A 19,471-nucleotide genomic window follows, 5' to 3' on the forward strand; every position below is an offset into this window, starting at 1 on the left:
ACTATTCTGATTTTGCATTTATTATTGTATTGCCATTTTAAATAGCAAGTTGTATAGTGTTTAAATGTCCACCAAGACAGTATTAACTTGTCATTGTTAGATCTTTAGAAAAAGGATATTACCCAAGTTCTCTAGGAATTCATTTTTTTTACCCAAACAGTATGCTAATGTTCAATGCTGCATAATACTTCATTGTATAAATATACCACAATTTATTATCAAATATTTCTGTGTGTTTAGGTCATTTTCACTTTGGGCTTATTATAAGTCCTTTTATGAATAATTCCATGTATGTAAGAGACTTCTACACTGTATAAGAGATTTGCTGAAGTAAATACATGAAAGCAGTGTTGCTTAAACTTATGTTTAACTTCATAAAAAAGTTCCAAATTGTTTTTTGAAGTAGTATACTAACTTACAAGATCTTTATTTTCTACAAATCTTGGTATTGCCACATTCCTTATTATTTGCCAACCAGATGTTAAAAATATATTTGTGGTCCTCATTTGCATAGCATTTACATTATTAGTCATACATCTTTTCTCTTTTGTGAAATGCCTGCTCATAACCTGTTTTCTATTGGGTTCTCTTTTCCTTGTTGATGCGAATGATCCCCAAGTTTTGGGATATATATATATATGTGTGTGTGTGTGTGTGTTTGTATATATGTATATATTAGTGATTTTTCTGCCAGTTTGGGGCTTCTCTTATTTTACTGAAATGGGTTTCTTACTGACAAAGTTACTGAAAAGCAGGTGAATTGTCTTTTTGTTTGGCATTTTGTGTCTTGCTGAAGGATCCCTATCTTATTCCAAGAAAAAAAAATATTCCCAGTTACCTTTTGTTTTCCTTAACATCTCATGCTCCAGAGTTCAGTGTTCTTGAGGCAACCCCGTTATTTCAAGGGTGCCCAAGTTTTTCAGGGTTCTTCCTCGATGCTCAGTTTTTCATCTCTGGCCCTGACGGTATGTCTGCACTCTCTTTAAGATAAGCCCAGGCCTCGGTTTGCCTGGGCTCAGTTCAGTTGTTGGTTGTTGGAGGCTCCCACAGAGCCTTTCCTATGAGGCCAGAGATACCTCAAACTGTGAAGCCAAGATGATGGGGTGTGCAAGTGTCCAGTGAGAGGACTTTACAGGATTCCTAACCACTCATCCAGAATCACACTAACAGGGGGTCTGTTTCTTCATTTTGCCAATTTGTAAGAACTTCTTAATTTACAAATCTTTTTCACTTTGCAATAGCTAATTCTGAACATTGTTATTGCCTTTAGATTTGATAGTAGCATATAACTTCTTACATTTTAATGTTTTACTAGCAACTTAGCCTTTATGATTTCTTTGATTTCTAGAAGGCCTTCCCTAGACAGATAGGATACAGATTACTACATGTATTTCATTCTCTTATCAATACAGGTTAATTTTTATATTTAAATCCTAATTCTTCATGTATTTGTCTCCATTTAATGAAAAAGGAAGGGACGCATATTATCAAATGTGCAGATTATTAAACACATTACTTTATTTTATTTTATTTTTTTTAATTTTTATTTATGATAGTCACAGAGAGAGAGAGAGGCAGAGACACAGGCAGAGGGAGAAGCAGGCTCCATGCACCGGGAGCCCGACGTGGGACTCGATCCCGGGTCTCCAGGATCGGGCCCTGGGCCAAAGGCAGGCGCCAAACCGCTGCGCCACCCAGGGATCCCAACACATTACTTTAGAAAGAACATCCTTTACTTAGAAATGCTATCTACATAACCATATAGTCTTATTTATATTTTCTGTTATTTTATACATCTTTTTTGTTTTGCCACCAGTATAACTACCTTTTAATATCTAGTATAGTCTTCTCTCATTACTCTTGAAAATTTTCTCTTCTGTATATATTTTGTAATCTATCGGAAGAAACTTCAAAATTACTTTGTCAAGTTCCAAAAAAATCCCACTGAGACTTTATTTCAAATTGCATTGAATTTATAGATCAATTTAAGAGAAAATGGATAGCTTTACAGCCTTGAGTGTTCCTACTGAGAACATCGTATGTCTCTTCATTAATTCACACTTTCTTTTATGTGTCTCAGTCAAATTTTCCTCATAAAGTTCCTCCAAATGTCCTGTAAAATTTATCCTTAGTCATTTCACAATTATGTTAATGTTTTAAACCTTTCATCAGTTATTCAGTAATATATGAGCTCATGGTCACTGTAAATCAAACAATACAAACATATGAAACAAAGTAAAGGTCTGTGTGAACAACTCTATGCAAATAACAATAACCTTCCCTCCATATTTCAAGACAAACTCGTGTGTGTAGGTCTAGTGTTCTTTGTTAGTGTTTTTAATAGTAGGATTATGCCATATTCTGGAATTTGCTTTTATTAAATGGAAAACATATCTTGGAGATAGTTTCATAATGATTCACCCAGCTTCATTCCATTTTTAGTCACTCTATACATTTCCGATACAGGGATTTGTCATAATTAAGCTATTCTATTGGGGGCTATGTTTATAGTTTTCCTGTTTTTATTTCAGACAACTGAAAAATAAACCTCTGAATATATTTATGCAAATCTTAATTTTTCTAAAATAGGTCTTTAGAAAAATCATTGGGTAAAAGGCTGTGGTACAAAATTGATCCTTAGAGCTAAATGATTGCAGGTTTATACTTATCATTGTTGACACCGTTAAAACTAGATTAATAATTGAGTAAACTTGATAATTCATTATTTTATCTATTGACTGTTGAGTATCTTATTCCTATTTTTTAGCTCTGTATATATTTTCTGCTTACAGTCTGTGTCCTTGACCATTCTTATCTATGTATTCTTTCCCATCAAATTCTAGCTCTTGTGCATATTAATCTCCCAATTCAATGGGAAATCTATTTCTTTCACTCTTCCACCTATTTTGATCTTACTGTACAGAAGCTTCAAAACTTACATTGTAGAGAGATTGGCGTACAGTTTTCTATTGTGTTGCCACCAAAGTCCAGTTGATGTAGCAGGGATTTTAGCACCTCATCACAAATCTCCTTCCAAGTATCTTTTTGCTTGCATTTGTTGTCTCCATTTTGGCTGTAGAATCTTTTAATGTTCCCTGACTTGAGAGGGCATTATTTCTCTTTTTCCCAATTAATGGTAAGTCCCCACTTGTAGCCTTTCAGGAAATGTGGAGTAGGAGGTAGATGAACCTGCCCCCAACCCTTGCAGTGGATGATGATTGAGGCCTCTTCCTGTGCAGTAGCTTTCCTGTAGTTCTAAACACTTTGTCTACATTTATTTAAAATGTGGGATTATAAGACATATTACATATTAAAATGTCCAATAAGGCACATTATTTTGAGAAGCTTGATCAGAAGAAGTGCTACGACCCTTCGAATATATATTTGTTATCATGTGCTTGTTCTTGTGTCTCAGTTAATACACCCTTGGAGGTGGGTTCCTCCTATGTCCTGGTTCATGCCATCTTCTCATTTCTTATTAGGTTAGTGTGGTGCTTTGCTAGGATATCCTCTATTCACTTAATTTAGCATTACTCTGCTTTCTTTAGAAAGGCAAGTGCTTTTGTGGATGATGTCTTATGCCAATTCGTATTATTTGAAATTGTTTATATTCTCTAGTTGAGCTCAGTTATGCCCCTAAGGATTTTTATTTCATTTACTCACTTACATTTTACCTCATTTTTGTGACTACAAAGTTAGGAAGTTAGATTTTTTTTGTTGAATTCCTTCTACTTAATTTTTTTTTCTTTGCTATCTTTGCACTCACAGAATTTGCTCACTACACTGGCGAGGCCAGGACTCGATCTCTGCATAATTCAAGAATGCTAAATAAACTAGAAATTAGGAGAAAGGAGAAGAAAGTAAGCTAACAGTAAAGGAAATAATTATAACAGCATGTAGAATAAAGCAACAAGCAAAACTTTAATGTAGTTGAAGTTTGGAAAAAATAAAATTTTGCATAAACTTTCTACAACAAAGAAAACTTCGGATTTTTAATTTATTGTGCATAAAGTTTTACCTCAATACTTTGTCCTTTATTTGTTGAAGCAAAGCTATATTTTATTCCTGTCATCAGCAAGCTCGATAAATCAAGGATCTGTCCTTCACTGAAAGGACTTTATATAGTTTGAACTTTCCTGTTTCAAATGAATTTGGCTCTTGTAATAATACACTTACATATTTGAATCTTTAAGTGATTGTATATGATGTGACAGTTTTGTTAGTAGGTTGTCTTAAATCATCTTATCAATGCAACCTAACTAAACGGGTACACATTAAATCTTCATAAGTAAAATTATTTCAAGTTAACAGATTGAGGAAAAATCTGTTATAAGTGTTATGGGAGATCCAGAAGATCTGGCTCTTGCTCAAAATAGTATAATCAGGCTGGCAAGAGACGATGTATCAATGATGGCTCAATATTGGCTTTTGTAAGGAATATGTTTTAAGTCTAGGTTTTCCTTACCTTGACACATTATTATGTCTTTTTAAAACAAAGTGTTCAGTAAAGACTGACTCTACTTTTTCCATACTATGATAAAGATGATCAAATTTATTTCTTGAGCATTTTTTTTTTCTGTTTTAGTAGCTTCATGATGTTTCACTATTGACAAAGCAGGCTCTTTAACTTTTTAAGGGCCTCTTAGAATGGTGGTTATTTATATTTTTGGAGTCTTAAACTTCTGAGAATCAGATCCATGTTCTGGGCACTCGTCCACAGAAAAATATTCATGGGGATACCTATTTAATTGTGTATAAAATTTTAGGGGATGTATGGAAACCCAGTATAGTAATTGGGTTTCTGCAGATCAACTATTAAGAGCTTCTGTCTTACACTTTTCTTTCTTGTATCAGGACATCACCACATCAATGTGTGTGCACCTGTGTGTCTATGTGGAGTATATGTTTAGTAAATGTTAGTCCTGGAGTGTCCCAGTTTATGTCAATTAGCCCTATCGGCCTTCTGATTTAGCATTTCTTTCTTTCTCTCTAAAAATAGAGATATTAATAGTTCTGCCAATACAACTTCACTTATTTTATTACATCTGTACTTCTGCCACAGTCTCCCCTAATCGTGTATGGACACATGTATAGTGGACAGAAAGTTTTCACTTTGATATGTTTATCTTTGAAAAATGATAAACCATATTCTGTTTTCCTCAGTTGGTTCTCGGTATAAGAATTGAACACTTTCAATAAAAGGATATGGGTTGCCTCTGCTGATAAACCAAAGGAAAAAGTAGCCTAAGAAGTCACTTCTAGGCCTCTTGGTGTACCAGTTAGTTGTGTCATAACCCCTACTTTGAATTGCAAAAAGCAAAATAGCACACGAGTCAGTGAGGTTCTTAGAAGGTGGATGAGGCTCAGTAATAGGTCAGTAATATATCCTGCAGCTTGAGAAGATGGGTTAATACTGAAAAATGAAGCAAGCCACTCGATATCCTTAACAGGTGTTTTTCTTTTCTTTTTTTTTTTTTTTTTTTTTTTTTAATTCAGGGTAACTTATTGACCGGGATAAGCAGGCAGGTGGATAGATGATCCAGGGCACTACCCAGCTGTTCTCTGCCCCTATTTTCTGCCCATCCTCTACAGCTGTGATCCACCAGGACTGGATCTCAACCCAAAGCTTTTATAGAGTGAGGGGCATTGTGGTGATATCACAGAAAAGTAGCCTAAAGTGGCACCATGTGTGCACCAGTCATCTCTATTGATTATCTAAGTGACAGTGCCTATATGCCAGGGGTAGGCTCTCCTAGTTATAGAATGCAGCGCGATTTCTGTACCAGAAGGGAAAACAAGGTGGAAGGCCAAAGGTGGAGTCAATATTGTCAGCTCTCCTACAGAGGTCCATTTGAAACACTGGAAATTACAGGTTGGGTATATATGAGTGTTGTTTGGGAAATACTTAGTTGCAGAGCTTAGAGGTCTAGTCTTAATGCCTTTACTATTTACTTATAATGTGATCTAAATCAGCTACTTTTTTTTAGTAATACTTTTACTTTTTCCATTGTGGAATAACCTTGGCACTGAGTTTTTAAAAAGTGCATTTTTAAAGTATTAATTATGATTTCTTGAGAAAGTTGATGTTGAATGTCCATTGCATTTAATATTTGTTACTTATCTGTAATCAGTAATATTAGTTATAAAAATAATACAAAAATTCACAAGAGTATCCTTAACATCTATCAGAAGTGGGTATATTAATAAAACTATCTGTAGATGATGCTTGTAGATGCCAAAGTCACACTTCCATACCTCTGTAAAGCATAACACTTCATTTTGAGATCAATGATTTAATTGTAAATTAAGTTCACTCACTTTTGATGATCTTGTCCTCAAAAACTGGTCTCTCAGTGTTCTTTATCTCAGTGAATGACATTCCATAGGTCCTATTTTAAAAGTTTTTTTTTGGACACTTTTTATAAATAGCGTGGGTCTCAATTCCCTCCATTTATGAATGGAAGAAAAAATTCCACTTCATGGGATTTTTGAGCAGATTAAATAAAACTGCATTGGTAAATAACCATGATTGACCCATAATAGGAACTCAATAAATAGAAATTCTATTTTGGATTATATAACTTCACAGAGCACTTGGGGTTTTGCCTTTTCCATCAGAATTTCCTAAAATGCTTACCTTTAATAGAAGGCTGATCATAATAAGTTGTTGCCTTGTGCCAAATAATTCACCCTGGAATATTAGAATGAGACTTGTTCATTCCCCTCTGTTGTGTCAGGCATGTCAGCAACTATATTTGCATTTTCACCATGATTATTTGTACTTTGATTTATGATGCCATTTTCTCTTCTACAGTTTGAACTCTGATATTACCCGGCTCATTTCCTATTTTTGTCAGTGTCTTCCAGGGTTGAAATGTGTTGATAAATTTGTTTTGAGAGATTATTCTTCTTCTGCTTCACTTTTAGATTATTCATATTCTAATGTTTGAGTTTTTTTCCAAGCTTCTTTTACTTTATGTGTAAATTTTACCTTTATACTCCTGTCACATGGACTGAGGTTTGTAGGAAAATTACAAAGAAATTGATATGATCATAGGATCAAGTAAAGGGTAAAGAAAAACTAATTTTTTATAACCTACAGTACAGGAATAGGAGTTTCATTAACACTAGGCCAGCCATATTTTGTTCATGCTATAATAATTGATAAGGTAGTGACAGAAACAAACAGACTTAACCCTACAACTATAATTAGCCACCTTTCTACAGTAAGACTTACTAGTAATAATTGAATTCTCTCTAAACAATTGGTTTATAAAATATCACCAGGAAAATCTTGTTTGCTTCTGAATTATAATGTAATTTCTCAATAAAGAATCCATGTATTAAGTTTCTTTTATCAAAATTCAGTGATAATAAGACCTTGTATTTTGCCCACTTACCATGGAGTAACAACCACTTTCAAAAAGCTTGATAATTTAAAAAGTTTTCTGTATTGTACTTGTTCCTCTGTCGCTTAGGTGGAACTTCTTTTTCAAAATAACGGTCTTTTTCAACCACTTTTATTTCTGAACCAAAGATGGACAAGTGTTAAAGTTTGTTTTAATCAATGGCAGTTTGAACATGGTGAGAAATTCTAAGTTGGACCTTCACTGTCAGTTTCTCAGTGCTAATTCTGCAGAACCTGGTTGGACTACTTGGAGCATATACAGGACAAGATTAGAGAAGCCAAGGACAAGGTATCAAATGAATAGTGATCCTGATTTCTAGTTCCTACTTACTATGCACACTTGGAGAAAATGGTGGATTCTATCGTTAAACATGCAAAAGAATTAAAAAGTTAATAGTAGAGGTTGTATTCTTAATTTAGAGGTTGATTAATGTCAACTAAAATAATGTAGTCCTAAAATATATCAAGGATAGGCTTTTAAGGACCTAACCGGATATGAGATGTATTAACTGTTCCCCAGCCTTTCTTAGCTGATATCCTGCAAGGAGAAATAACACATGTCCTTGTATAAAGATTCTTTAAAACCTTGATTACTAAGAGAAGAATCACTTCAAAAATTATTTCATGCTTTATCTTTAGACACGTTATCACCCACATTTGAATATATATAATTCAGGTACTTTCTTTTGGTTGAAATCAAAGAGAAAACTCTATAATTGGCATGATTTCTGAGTTTTGATTTGCTCTAATACATAAGCAATTTCTAATATCTCTGTAAGGGAAACAGCAATGCCATGTATACACTTAAGCATTAAAAAAATAGAGATTAATTAAGCACCAATCACTCAGGTACACTGTTAGAATTTATAGGATGCAGTGGCAAGCTGTTCTAGGTCCCAGGCTTTTCCTTTCCAAGCTGTTCCTTAAAATAAGCAACAATTTTAAGTTGATATACAGATGAGTGTTCATGATGGATAACAAAAAAGGGTGGAAGAATGAGAGTAAGCTTGCTTGCTTTGCCAACTACACAGTCTTTCCAAACCTTCTCTCCTTTTTGTCTTTTAGAATCAGAACATGCAACATTGCTGGACAGAGGAATGGGAAATAATTAAAAATGGGGAAAATAATTTAAAAAATGGAAACTAATAATTAACAGCAGTGGCCACATAGTATTTTTTCCATACTGCTAAATTTATTGAATCTAGACATTTTTTTTATCTTGAAATGATATGCTTCCTATTTTTGGTGTTGCTTTTTTCTTTTTCCTAAAAATTAAGGTTGCAATCTTATGTCTGCTCCTCCAATTTAAAAAAATAAAAATAAAAAGTATAAGCTTATGAAATCCAAATATTAGGATCTTGCCTCAAATTGTTTACATCACAACAGTCTCTCTTCCCATGTAGTCACTGGTTTGGTTGCTCAGCTTTTATTTAGTGTATACTCTTACAATTTAACCCACCACTTGACCTGGAATTCTAATTCTGCCCTTGGTAAGTGAGTGAATTAAAAATTCTGTCTATAAGTTCTTACTGAGTGCCAATTAATATTATAATCAATTCTATACTTTCATTTTCAATAGCTTAACATTTCTTTGACTTTTAAAACTAGAAATTGAACAGTCCCCTTACAAATAGCAGGTAGATCACACTTTTTTAAAATAATAAATTTATTTTTTATTGGTGTTCAATTTACCAACATACAGAATAATACCCAGTGCTCATCCCATCAAGTGCCCCCCTCAGTGCCCGTCTCCCATTCACCCCCATCCCCTGCCCTCCTCCCCTTCCACTACCCCTAGTTCGTTTCCCAGAGTTAGGAGTCTTCATGTTCTGTCTCCCTCTCTGATATTTCCTACCCATTTATTCTCCCTTCCCTTCATTCCCTTTCACTATTATTTATATTCCCCAAATGAATGAGACCATAAAATGTTTGTCCTTCTCTGACTCATTTCACTCAGCATAATACCCTCCAGTTCCATCCACGTCGAAGCAAATGGTGGGTATTTGTCGTTTCTAATGGCTGAGTAATATTCCATTGTATACATAAACCACATCTTCTTTATCCATTCATCTTTTGATGGACACCGAGGCTCCTTCCACGGTTTGGCTATTGTGGACATTGCTGCTAGAAACATCGGGGTGCAGGTGTCCCGGCGTTTCATTGCATCTGAATCTTTGGGGTAAATCCCCAGCAGGGCAATTGCTGGGTCGTAGGGCAGGTCTATTTTGAACTCTTTGAGGAACCTCTGCACAGTTTTCCAGAGTGGCTGCACCAGTTCACATTCCCACCAACAATGTAAGAGGGTCCCCCTTTCTCCACATCCTCTCCAACATTTGTTGTTTCCTGTCTTGTTAATTTTCCCCATTCTCACTGGTGTGAGGTGGGATCTCATTGTGGTTTTGACTTGTATTTCCCTGATGGCAAGTGATGTGGAGCATTTTCTCATGTGCATGTTGGCCATGTCTATGTCTTCCTCTGTGAGATTTCTCTTCAGGTCTTTTGCCCATTTCATGACTGGGTTGTTTGTTTCTTTGGTGTTGAGTTTATTAAGTTCTTTATAGATCTTGGAAACTAGCCCTTTATCTGATATGTCATTTGCAAATATCTTCTCCCATTCTGTAGGTTGTCTTTTAGTTTTGTTGACTGTATCCTTTGCTGTGCAAAAGCTTCTTATCTTGATGAAGTCCCAAGAGTTCATTTTTGCTTTTGTTTCTTTTGCCTTCGTGGATGTATCTTGCAAGAAGTTACTGTGGCCGAGTTCAAAGAGGGTGTTGCCTGTGTTCTCCTCTAGGATTTTGATAGAATCTTGTCTCACATTTAGAGCTTTCATCCATTTTGAGTTTATCTTTGTGTATGGTGCAAGAGAGTGGTCTAGTTTCATTCTTCTGCATGTGGATGTCCAATTTTCCCAGCACCATTTATTGAAGAGACTGTCTTTCTTCCAGTGGATAGTCTTTCCTCCTTTATTGAATATTAGTTGACCATAAAGTTGAGGGTCCACTTCTGGATTCTCTATTCTGTTACATTGATCTATGTGTCTGTTTTTGTGCCAGTACCACACTGTCTTGATGACCACAGCTTTGTAGTACAACCTGAAATCTGGCATTGTGATGCCCCCAGCTATGGTTTTCTTTTTTAAAATTCCCTTGGCTATTCGGGGTCTTTTCTGATTCCACATAAATCTTAAAATAATTTGTTCTAACTCTCTGAAGAAAGTCCATAGTATTTTGATAGGGATTGCATTAAACGTGTAAATTGTCCTGGGTAACATTGACATTTTCACAATATTAATTCTGCCAATCCATGAGCATGGAGTATTTTTCCATCTTTTAGATCACACTTTCCTATACCTAGATGATCCCAGTATATTTTCCAGAATCTCCAATCTCCATTTTCTTCATGGGAGGCATAATTTGACTTAATTGAAGAAGTCCTGCTCTAGGCTTTTCCCTCAACTCTTTCTCAGGTTTGTGGAGATCATGAGCTACCTGCTGAAAAGTAACAAGTTCAGCTTTATAGGTAGTAGTCTTTGGATGCACTAACAGGTGGCCTCTTGAGACATCCATCAACACAGATGGTCAAAGAAGTGACATGATGTTTAAACTGATCTAAGATCCAGTGAACTCAACTTCCCTTGAGCATCCAAGGGAAATTAAACAGCAAACATTTTAACTTCAAAGGAAGGTAAAATTACTACTTAATTTTTTCATTGTCATAATGCAACAATTGTTCAAAAAGTATTGGAGAGACTACCAGGAGTCAGATACTGCTAGGTACTTGGAATACAGAATTTAGTAAAATATAATTTCTCTCCAGAGCAGCTTGTAGTGTAGTGTGAGGATTGCTCTGTATATAACCAAATGTAACATACTGTTCCATGTACCATTCAGGATGTTCATACAGAATGTCAGATATATTCACGTTGGGAGGTATTCATCGTTGGGCAATTTAGGACTTCCCTTTGGGATTTTGAGAGGGGAACAAGTAGATTGACAGTCCTATCAATCTACAGTTCACATTGTTGGGGGAAAAACAGGTCTGAAACTCAGGTCTAAGAACAAGGCTTGGCAATGAGGCTTGGCCGTAAAAAGAGTAGCCAATTTCTGCTATAGAAAAAAGGGGTATGCATGCAGAGAAATTGAATCAGATATACAATGGAATATTCTTCACCCATCAGAAAAGACAAATACCTACCATTTGCATCGATGTGGATGGAAATGGAGGGTATTGTGCTGAGTTAAATAAGTCAATCGGAGAAGGACAATCATCATATGGTTTCACTCATACATGGAATATAAGAAATAGCTAAAGGGATTATAAGGGAAAGGAAGGAAACTGAGTGGGAAAAATCAGAGGAGACAAACCATGAGAGGCTCCTAATTCTGGGAAACAAAGGGTTGCAGAAGGGAAGATGGATGGGGGGATGAGGTAACTGGGTGATGGGCACTGAGGAGGGCACTTGATGGGATGAGCACTGGGTGTTATATCTTGACGAATTTAAATTAAAAAGAGAATCAGATAAATTTGATACTAATGTCTTGAGTTTGGTCCCCTTTCAACCTGAAAGTGTGAGGACAAGGAAGAAACCGTGAAGTTCTAATTTTCCTGCTGTAATGTCATTCTCTGCAGTATATTTTGGAAAGTTTATTACATTTTGTCAGATTGAGAAATTGTTCTCCAGCTATATACTGGTTATATAATTTTACTGTTTCTCTAGATAATAAAGGAAACTGAAATGCTATTGGATGAGGGGAGATTTACTAATAACAATTCCAAATAGTCACTGCCAACTTTTAGTTCCTCAAAACTTGTCTTCAGTTAAAAGAATATACATATATAAATACTGTATGTTAACTAACTGGAATCTAAAAACAAACTTAAAATATACATATATATTTTTATATTTAAATATAAAAGTAAACATGTATAATCTGTGTAAATAGGTACACATATATATCTACTTGACATGTACTAATTCTCCCCTTTTCCACATACAACTATAAAATAGGTTTTTTTCTATGTATAACCACCTGTTTACCTGGTATTCCGTTTTTAAAATTCAGCTCTGACAAAGTAACTTGATACCTCAAATGTCTCTAATAATTAAACATGAAATTTTTCATAGAAATGTGAAATTTTGTCTTTGAAAAGAAACACTTCTATAATTTAAAGAGATGATTAACTTGGTTTTGGCTCCTGAAAATCATTTAAATACACTTTTGGAACTTTTAAGTCCTTGCATTAACTCTGGTTAGGTTTCTACTTTGGAAAAGATAGGTAGAATTTTGTGTAATATTTTCAGAATGATAAGGTCCCCTCTTTGTGTTTGTTCAGAAGCTAAATATTATGAGGCCTTAATTTTTTTAAATTGTGAGTTAAATGTTTATCTTAAGAAAATTCAAAGTATGGAATGTGCATACAGGGTACAATTCTGAATTCATATTAGCCTGTGAATAGTTGTAGATTCAGTGTGTGTGTGCGTGTGTGCGCGCGCACGTGCAACAGCAAAACATGCACATGCAAGCCACCATAATATGCTGCCTTCTGGCTTCTGTTTTATTCAAAGGTTTGTTGTCCACTTCTGGTTCCTTTTTTCAAGATTTCGTTTTCCTTATAAAATGTACAGGGTGGTTGTTAAGAATTTATGCTGTATCTGAAAATCTAAGTGGTTAATCAGTTCTGAATAGCTCTCAGCTATTGTTTTCCTACCATTCCCTCTACCAGCACCTTCTGGAACGTCCAAACATAGTTTGGCTTTGCCATTCCGCCCAAGAAGACTCTGATGTTCGTTCTTACCTCTATGAGTTACTTGTGGTGAATTCCTCTTGTCGGCCTCTGACCTACCCCTTCTCTCTAGATGTGTCTCATCTGCCTTTAACTCACTGAATTTTTCCTAAGTATAATCCTTCGTTTTCATTTCTAAATATACCAGTGGTATTTCTTCCCTAAGTGCTTTTGGAAAAAAAAATTTCAAATATCTCTAAGTAGCTTAAAAAAATCATAGGATGCGTCTGGTGATGTCCACTCATAGCAAGTTGTTTACTCTCATGTATTTATAACTTGGATTTGAGCACATCTTCAATTTTTTTAAGTTCAAATGCAAACTGGGTTGGTAGAAAAAACTCTCCAGAATGGCTCAGGTACTAAAAGCTGCTGGTGTCCCTCCTAGATTCCCCCGCTGATCCTCTTTACAGGTCATGTGTATCCATCTCCCAATTTCTGTGTGCTTTGTCCCTTATGATTCACATCTGAATGCTCCTTGCGCTTTGGAGCTAATGGAGCTATTTTACTTATTTTTTAGTAGAGTCAAACTGAGAGTTTATGTCCCCAACTGAGTGGATTGTAGCCTATGACTGACCTGCGCAAAAGTAGAAAAGCTCTGCTCACTTGCTTTGCGGCAGCACCAACTTAAAAGTATAATTTATACTCTGGAGCAGAGGGGAGCGAGGTCTTTGCCTGAGGTTGCACGCTTAGGGAATTTTTTTCCCCTCTCTTCCCTGTCCTATTTCCCCTACTTGTTTAACTGGGTTCTCTTGGGGAGTACGTCCTACTGCATATAGATCCTCCTCTTGAAGCCTTCTACTAAGGAGCATGACTTAAGCCAGCTTTTTCTTTTGTGTTAAGATTTGTATTGTGTGGTATGAACTAAGCATGGCAGCAATATAAATTTGAATGCAAAGTTGTGTGTGAGTAAATTTGGGATTGCAGGTTATTAAAGAAGACCTATTTACCTTAGCCTTAAGCCTAAACTGAGAAAGGCAAGCTTTTCACTACTCATGATAGGACAGATTTTTCTCAACTCATACATTCGGTAAGAATACGGGCCCTCTAGGGTCCTGAATTCATATGGAAGCTCTACTTTTGACCCTCATCTTGCCCTGACCCAATCCAGACCCTCCCTCCTGTTTCTGTAAAGTCCATGAACTCAAATGTTGAAATTATAAACTTTATTCTCAAAATGGGGAGATTATCTAGAATGATCACAACTGAAGCTCGTGATATGTCTGTATATGTTTATATGTTTACAGAGCAACTGGGTCTTCAGATTTTCTAGCCTGATGTATTGAGGGTGGAAGTGGCTTCTATTGTGGAAACTACTGGATAGCCCATGGATTAGCCCTATGGCACAGTAATGGGATGGAAGAAGGTGAAAATGCATGACGACAAAAGATACTGTGATCAAATGAACTTGGGAAACTCGGCTCCTCTTTCATTGGATTTTATCTCTCATTCTTGAATTTCTATGTTCCATCCACTAGCTTTTGGTCATGAGATGTGATGACGACACTGGCCATACCACCTCCCTATTGCTGTGCTCTCATATCCTATTACCTATTGCTGTTTATATTCTGCTGGCATCCTGTGTCCCATTCCTGTTCCTACTCTAGGAATTCCCCTTCTCTCTCCTGCATTACCAGTTCTGTGCCCTCTCCAGGATGATTCATATCACCATAAGAACATACTACTACTCCCTTCAGAGAGCAAAACCCTTCCTCCTTTCTACCTAATTCTTCCAACTACTGACCCTTTTCTCTCTTTATGCCAAACATTTTCTCTACTCTGCACCTTTCTCTGTTCCATTCTCTCTTGAATCCACTCTAACCAGAATTGTCTCCACTACTCTCACCACGCATTTACATTGCCAAACCTAATGATCGGTTTTGAGTTCCTACAATAACTTACATATTAAACTATTTTCTCTCTTTTTAAGATTGTATTTATTCAGGAGAGACACAGAGAGAGGCAGAGACACAGGCAGAGAGAGAAGCAGGCTCCTCGAGAGAAGCCCGATGCAGGACTCGATCCCAGGACCCTGGAATCATGACCTGAGCCAAAGTCAGATGGTCAACCACTGAGCCACCCGGGCATTCCTATTTTCTTTTTCTAAAGAACTTTCTGTTGATTACAGGAAACCAATCCTTTGTGTTCTTTCCCTCCTATTTCTCTGATCTTCTTTGGTCACCTCTGCTTGTTCAGTCTCCTTACCACCCTATCTTCTAAAATGTGGAAATTTTGAATCTCTTAATTTCATATCCTCTTTGGTTTCCTCTAACTTTTGCCTGGAAAATACAATCAGTATAGTAAAGACTCCCAACTTTACCTCTTCCCTCTACTCCAGCTTGATATATATGCTTGCCTACTCACATTCTGTTAGATTTCTATTCCATGTCTCAAGTAATGTCAAAAATAAGAACCTAATCTTGTTCACATCAAACAGTTCCTTCTGCTGTCCACTCTGTTTCAGTAAATGAAAACCCTATCCCTGTAGTTACTGAAAAGGAACTTTCAACTGGCTGGATGTTGACTATTTCTTACATCCCTCCTTGAATATGTGACTGAATTTTAGTGGCTTTACTTGAAAAAAAAAAAAAAACTGCTTCTCAGCACTTGCACAGCTGCTATGTGGTCCAAGCCACCATAATCTTTTGTCTAGATTAGTACAGGTGCCACCCTAACTCATCTCTCTGCTTCTGCCCTTGGACCCTAATTAGCCCGTTCTCTAGCTGGAGTGATCCTATCGAACTGAAAGTCAAGTCCTATTGCTCCTTTGCTTAAAATTGGTCAAGGGCCTTCTGTGTGCAAGCAGATTGAACTCCAAATTTGTTTCCATGACCTAGTAAGCTCTATAGGTCCTGGCTTTCCATTACCTCTCTGATCTTACCTCCTACATTCTCCTCAACCATTGTATTTAAGGGATATTAACCTTCTATTAGTTATGCTTGTATATCAGAGCCTTTGCACTGGTTTTCTGGCCAAAGGTTCTTCCCTTAGATATGCTCTTAGTACATTCCCTTACCTTCACAGAGCCTCACCCTTAAGTCACCTTTTCTAGGAGATCATCTTTGGTCACTCTATCTGAAATTTGTCTTTTTGTCATGTCCTTTCCCTTTTCTGTTACATTTATATTCTTGAGATTTAATTGACATTCTCAGTTCCAGGTGTACAACATGATGGTTTCAGGTTTGTATTGTGAAGTGATCACAACAAGTCTTTTTCTTTTTCCTTTTTTTTTTTTTTTTTTTTTTTTAAAGATCTTAATTATCTTGAGAGTACAAGTGAGAGTGCAAAGGAGAATCTCAAGCTGACTCCATGTTCAGAGCAGAGCCCAGCTCAGGGCTCCATGTCATATCCCTGAGATCATGACCTGAGCTGAAATCAAGAGTCAGATGCTTAGCTGACTGAGCCACCCAAGAGCCCCATGATCACCACAGCAGGTCTAATTAATATCCATCACCATATATAGTTAAGAATGATTTATCTTATGATAACTTTTATGATCTCCCTAAGCAACTTTCAGATACACAATACAGTATTAATTATAGTCACCATGCCAGATGTTTTTATCCTGTGACAGGTATTTTTTAACTGGACATTTGTACCCTTTGGCACCATTTACCCATTGTGCACACACCCTACTCACTGCCTATGGCAACCACCAATCTGTTAACTGTGTTGAAATTACACATATAAATGAAATTATACAGTATTTGTTTTTCTCTGACTTGTTTCATTTAACATAATACTCTAAAGGTTCATTCATGTTGTTGCAAGTGGTAAGATCTAATTCTTTTTTATGGCCAGATAATATTCATGGGTGTATGTATACCACATTTCCCTTATTCATTCTTTAGTGGGCAATTAGGCTACTTCTATCTCTTGGCTACTGTAAATAAACATGCGGGCACATAGATCTTTTCAGATAAGTGTTTTTTGTTACCTTTGGATAAATACCTGGAAGCGGAATTGCTGCAACGTATGGTAGTTCTATTTTCAATTTTGTAAGAAACCTCTATGCTATTCTTAGTGGCTGCACTAATCTCCATCAGTGGAAACAAGGGTTCTCTGTTGATCCTCACTAACACTCCTTACCTCTTGTCTTCTTGATGATAGCTATTCTAACGGGTGTGAAGTGATACCTCTGTGTGGTTTTAATTTGCATTTCTCTGATCATTAGTGACATCGAACACCTTTTTATACACCTATTGGCCATCTGTATGTCATCTTTGGAAAAACATTTAGATTATCAGCCCATTTTTAAATTTATATACATAGCTATTGAGTTGTAGGAGTTCTTTATTTTGGAAATTAACTCCTTATCAGAGGTAGGATTTGCAAATATTGTCTCATGTGGTAGGTTTTTTTTTTTTTTAACACTCTTTGCTTTGTAGAAGATTTTAAATTGGATGTAGTCCTACTTGTTTGCTTTTGTTACCATTTCTTTGGGTGTTCTATCCAAAAAATTATGGCCAACACTGATGTCAAGGAGTTAAGTACTTGGGTTGTCATCAATGAGTGTTTTGGTTTCAGGTTTTAAATTATTTTATCCATTTTGGATTAATTTTACATATGGTGTAAGATAGTGGTCAGTTTTCTTGCATGTGGCTGTCCACCATTTATTGAAAATTTCCCCACTTATTTTCCTGATTATAAATTAATTCAATATACATGTATGGGCTTGTTTCTGGGTTCTCTTCCATTGATCTATATGTCTGTTTTTATGCCAACACCATACTATTTTGATTTCTACAGCTTTGTAATAAAGTTTGAAATGGGAAGGATGATGCCTCCAGCTTTGTTCTTTCCAAAGATAGCTTGGTCCACTCAGCATATATGCTCTTTTGTGATCACCTATAGATTTTTAGGAGTGTGTGTCTATTTCTGTGAAAAATACCATTGGAATTTTTGGAAGAGACTACATCAAATGCATAGATTGCTTAGGGTATTAAGGGCATCTTGACGATATTCTTCCAATCCATGAAGGAGTTTATTTCCATTTTATTGTGTCTTGAGTTACTTTCCTGTATGCTTATAGTTTTCAGGTCTTTCACCACCTTGGTTAAATTTATTCCTAGATACTTTATTATTTTTGATACAGTTGTAAATAGGGTGATTCCTTGATTTCTTTTTGATAGTTTATTATTACTTTACAGAAATAAAATTTTGTGTATTGATTTTTATATATTGCAACTTTGCTGAATTGTAATAGTTTTTTTTTTTTTTTTTTTTTTTTTTTTTTTGCGGAATTCTTAGGGGTATGCATAATTTGCAAATAGTGACAGTTTTACTTCTTCAGTCTGGACAATTTTTACTTTTTTTTTTCTTGCCTAATTGTTCATTTCTTGCCTAAGACCATAACACTGTGTTGGAAAAAAAATAGCAAAAGTGGACATCTGGTCTCTTTTCTGATTTCAGAGAAAACTAGCAAAAATGTTGCCCTTCACAGCACATCAACATAAAAAGCTTATAAACTGGGATCCCTGGGTGGCGCAGCGGTTTGGCGCCTGCCTTTGGCCCAGGGCGCGATCCTGGAGACCCGGGATCGAATCCCACATCAGGCTTCCGGTGCATGGAGCCTGCTTCTCCCTCTGTCTGTGTCTCTGCCTCTCTCTCTCTCTCTCTCTCTCTCTCTATCATAAATAAATAAAAATTATAAAAAAAACTTATAAACTTATCAAAATCTGTTGATTGCCAAAACCATGGGGTTTTTGGTTTTTGGTTAATTTTGTTCATATTTATTGAGATAAGTCCATAGAATATATTTTTTGTTATGAACTTCATATAAATCTTAAAATTTTGTGATGTCTTTTTCCTTTTTTTTTTTTTTTTATAGTTTTAATGTATTATTTTTCAGTGACTTTTTTGGTAATTTTACATTTTTCTTGGTTATTTAAAAAGAAAAAATTAACTTAAAATGCAAAAAACTGTTGGATTATTTTTTTTTTTTTTTAGAGTTTTCTTCCCTTTATGTTGGACTGCAAATTGAGTTTCTTTTTCTTTAGGCCTTTTCGCAACTAGTACTGAGAATATTAAAAGTTCTCTGGTAGTACAGACAGGAAACAACTTTAATGTATAGCTTCAGAAAGGGGGGGTGGGGAAGAAAATTTTGACTTCTATATGCCTAACTCAAGATATTCTGATCACATATTTGAGGGTCTGGATTCCAGGTTTGAAGTTTTCCAATGTTAATGTAAACAGAACTGGCACACACATCAAGATGAACGTATTATTCCTCTTGCTGGTCACCACCTTTGCTTTCTTTTTTTTTTAATTTTATTTTGTTAT

The sequence above is a fragment of the Vulpes lagopus genome, chromosome 9 (genome assembly GCF_018345385.1).
Source record: "Vulpes lagopus strain Blue_001 chromosome 9, ASM1834538v1, whole genome shotgun sequence".
NCBI lineage: Eukaryota > Metazoa > Chordata > Mammalia > Carnivora > Canidae > Vulpes > Vulpes lagopus.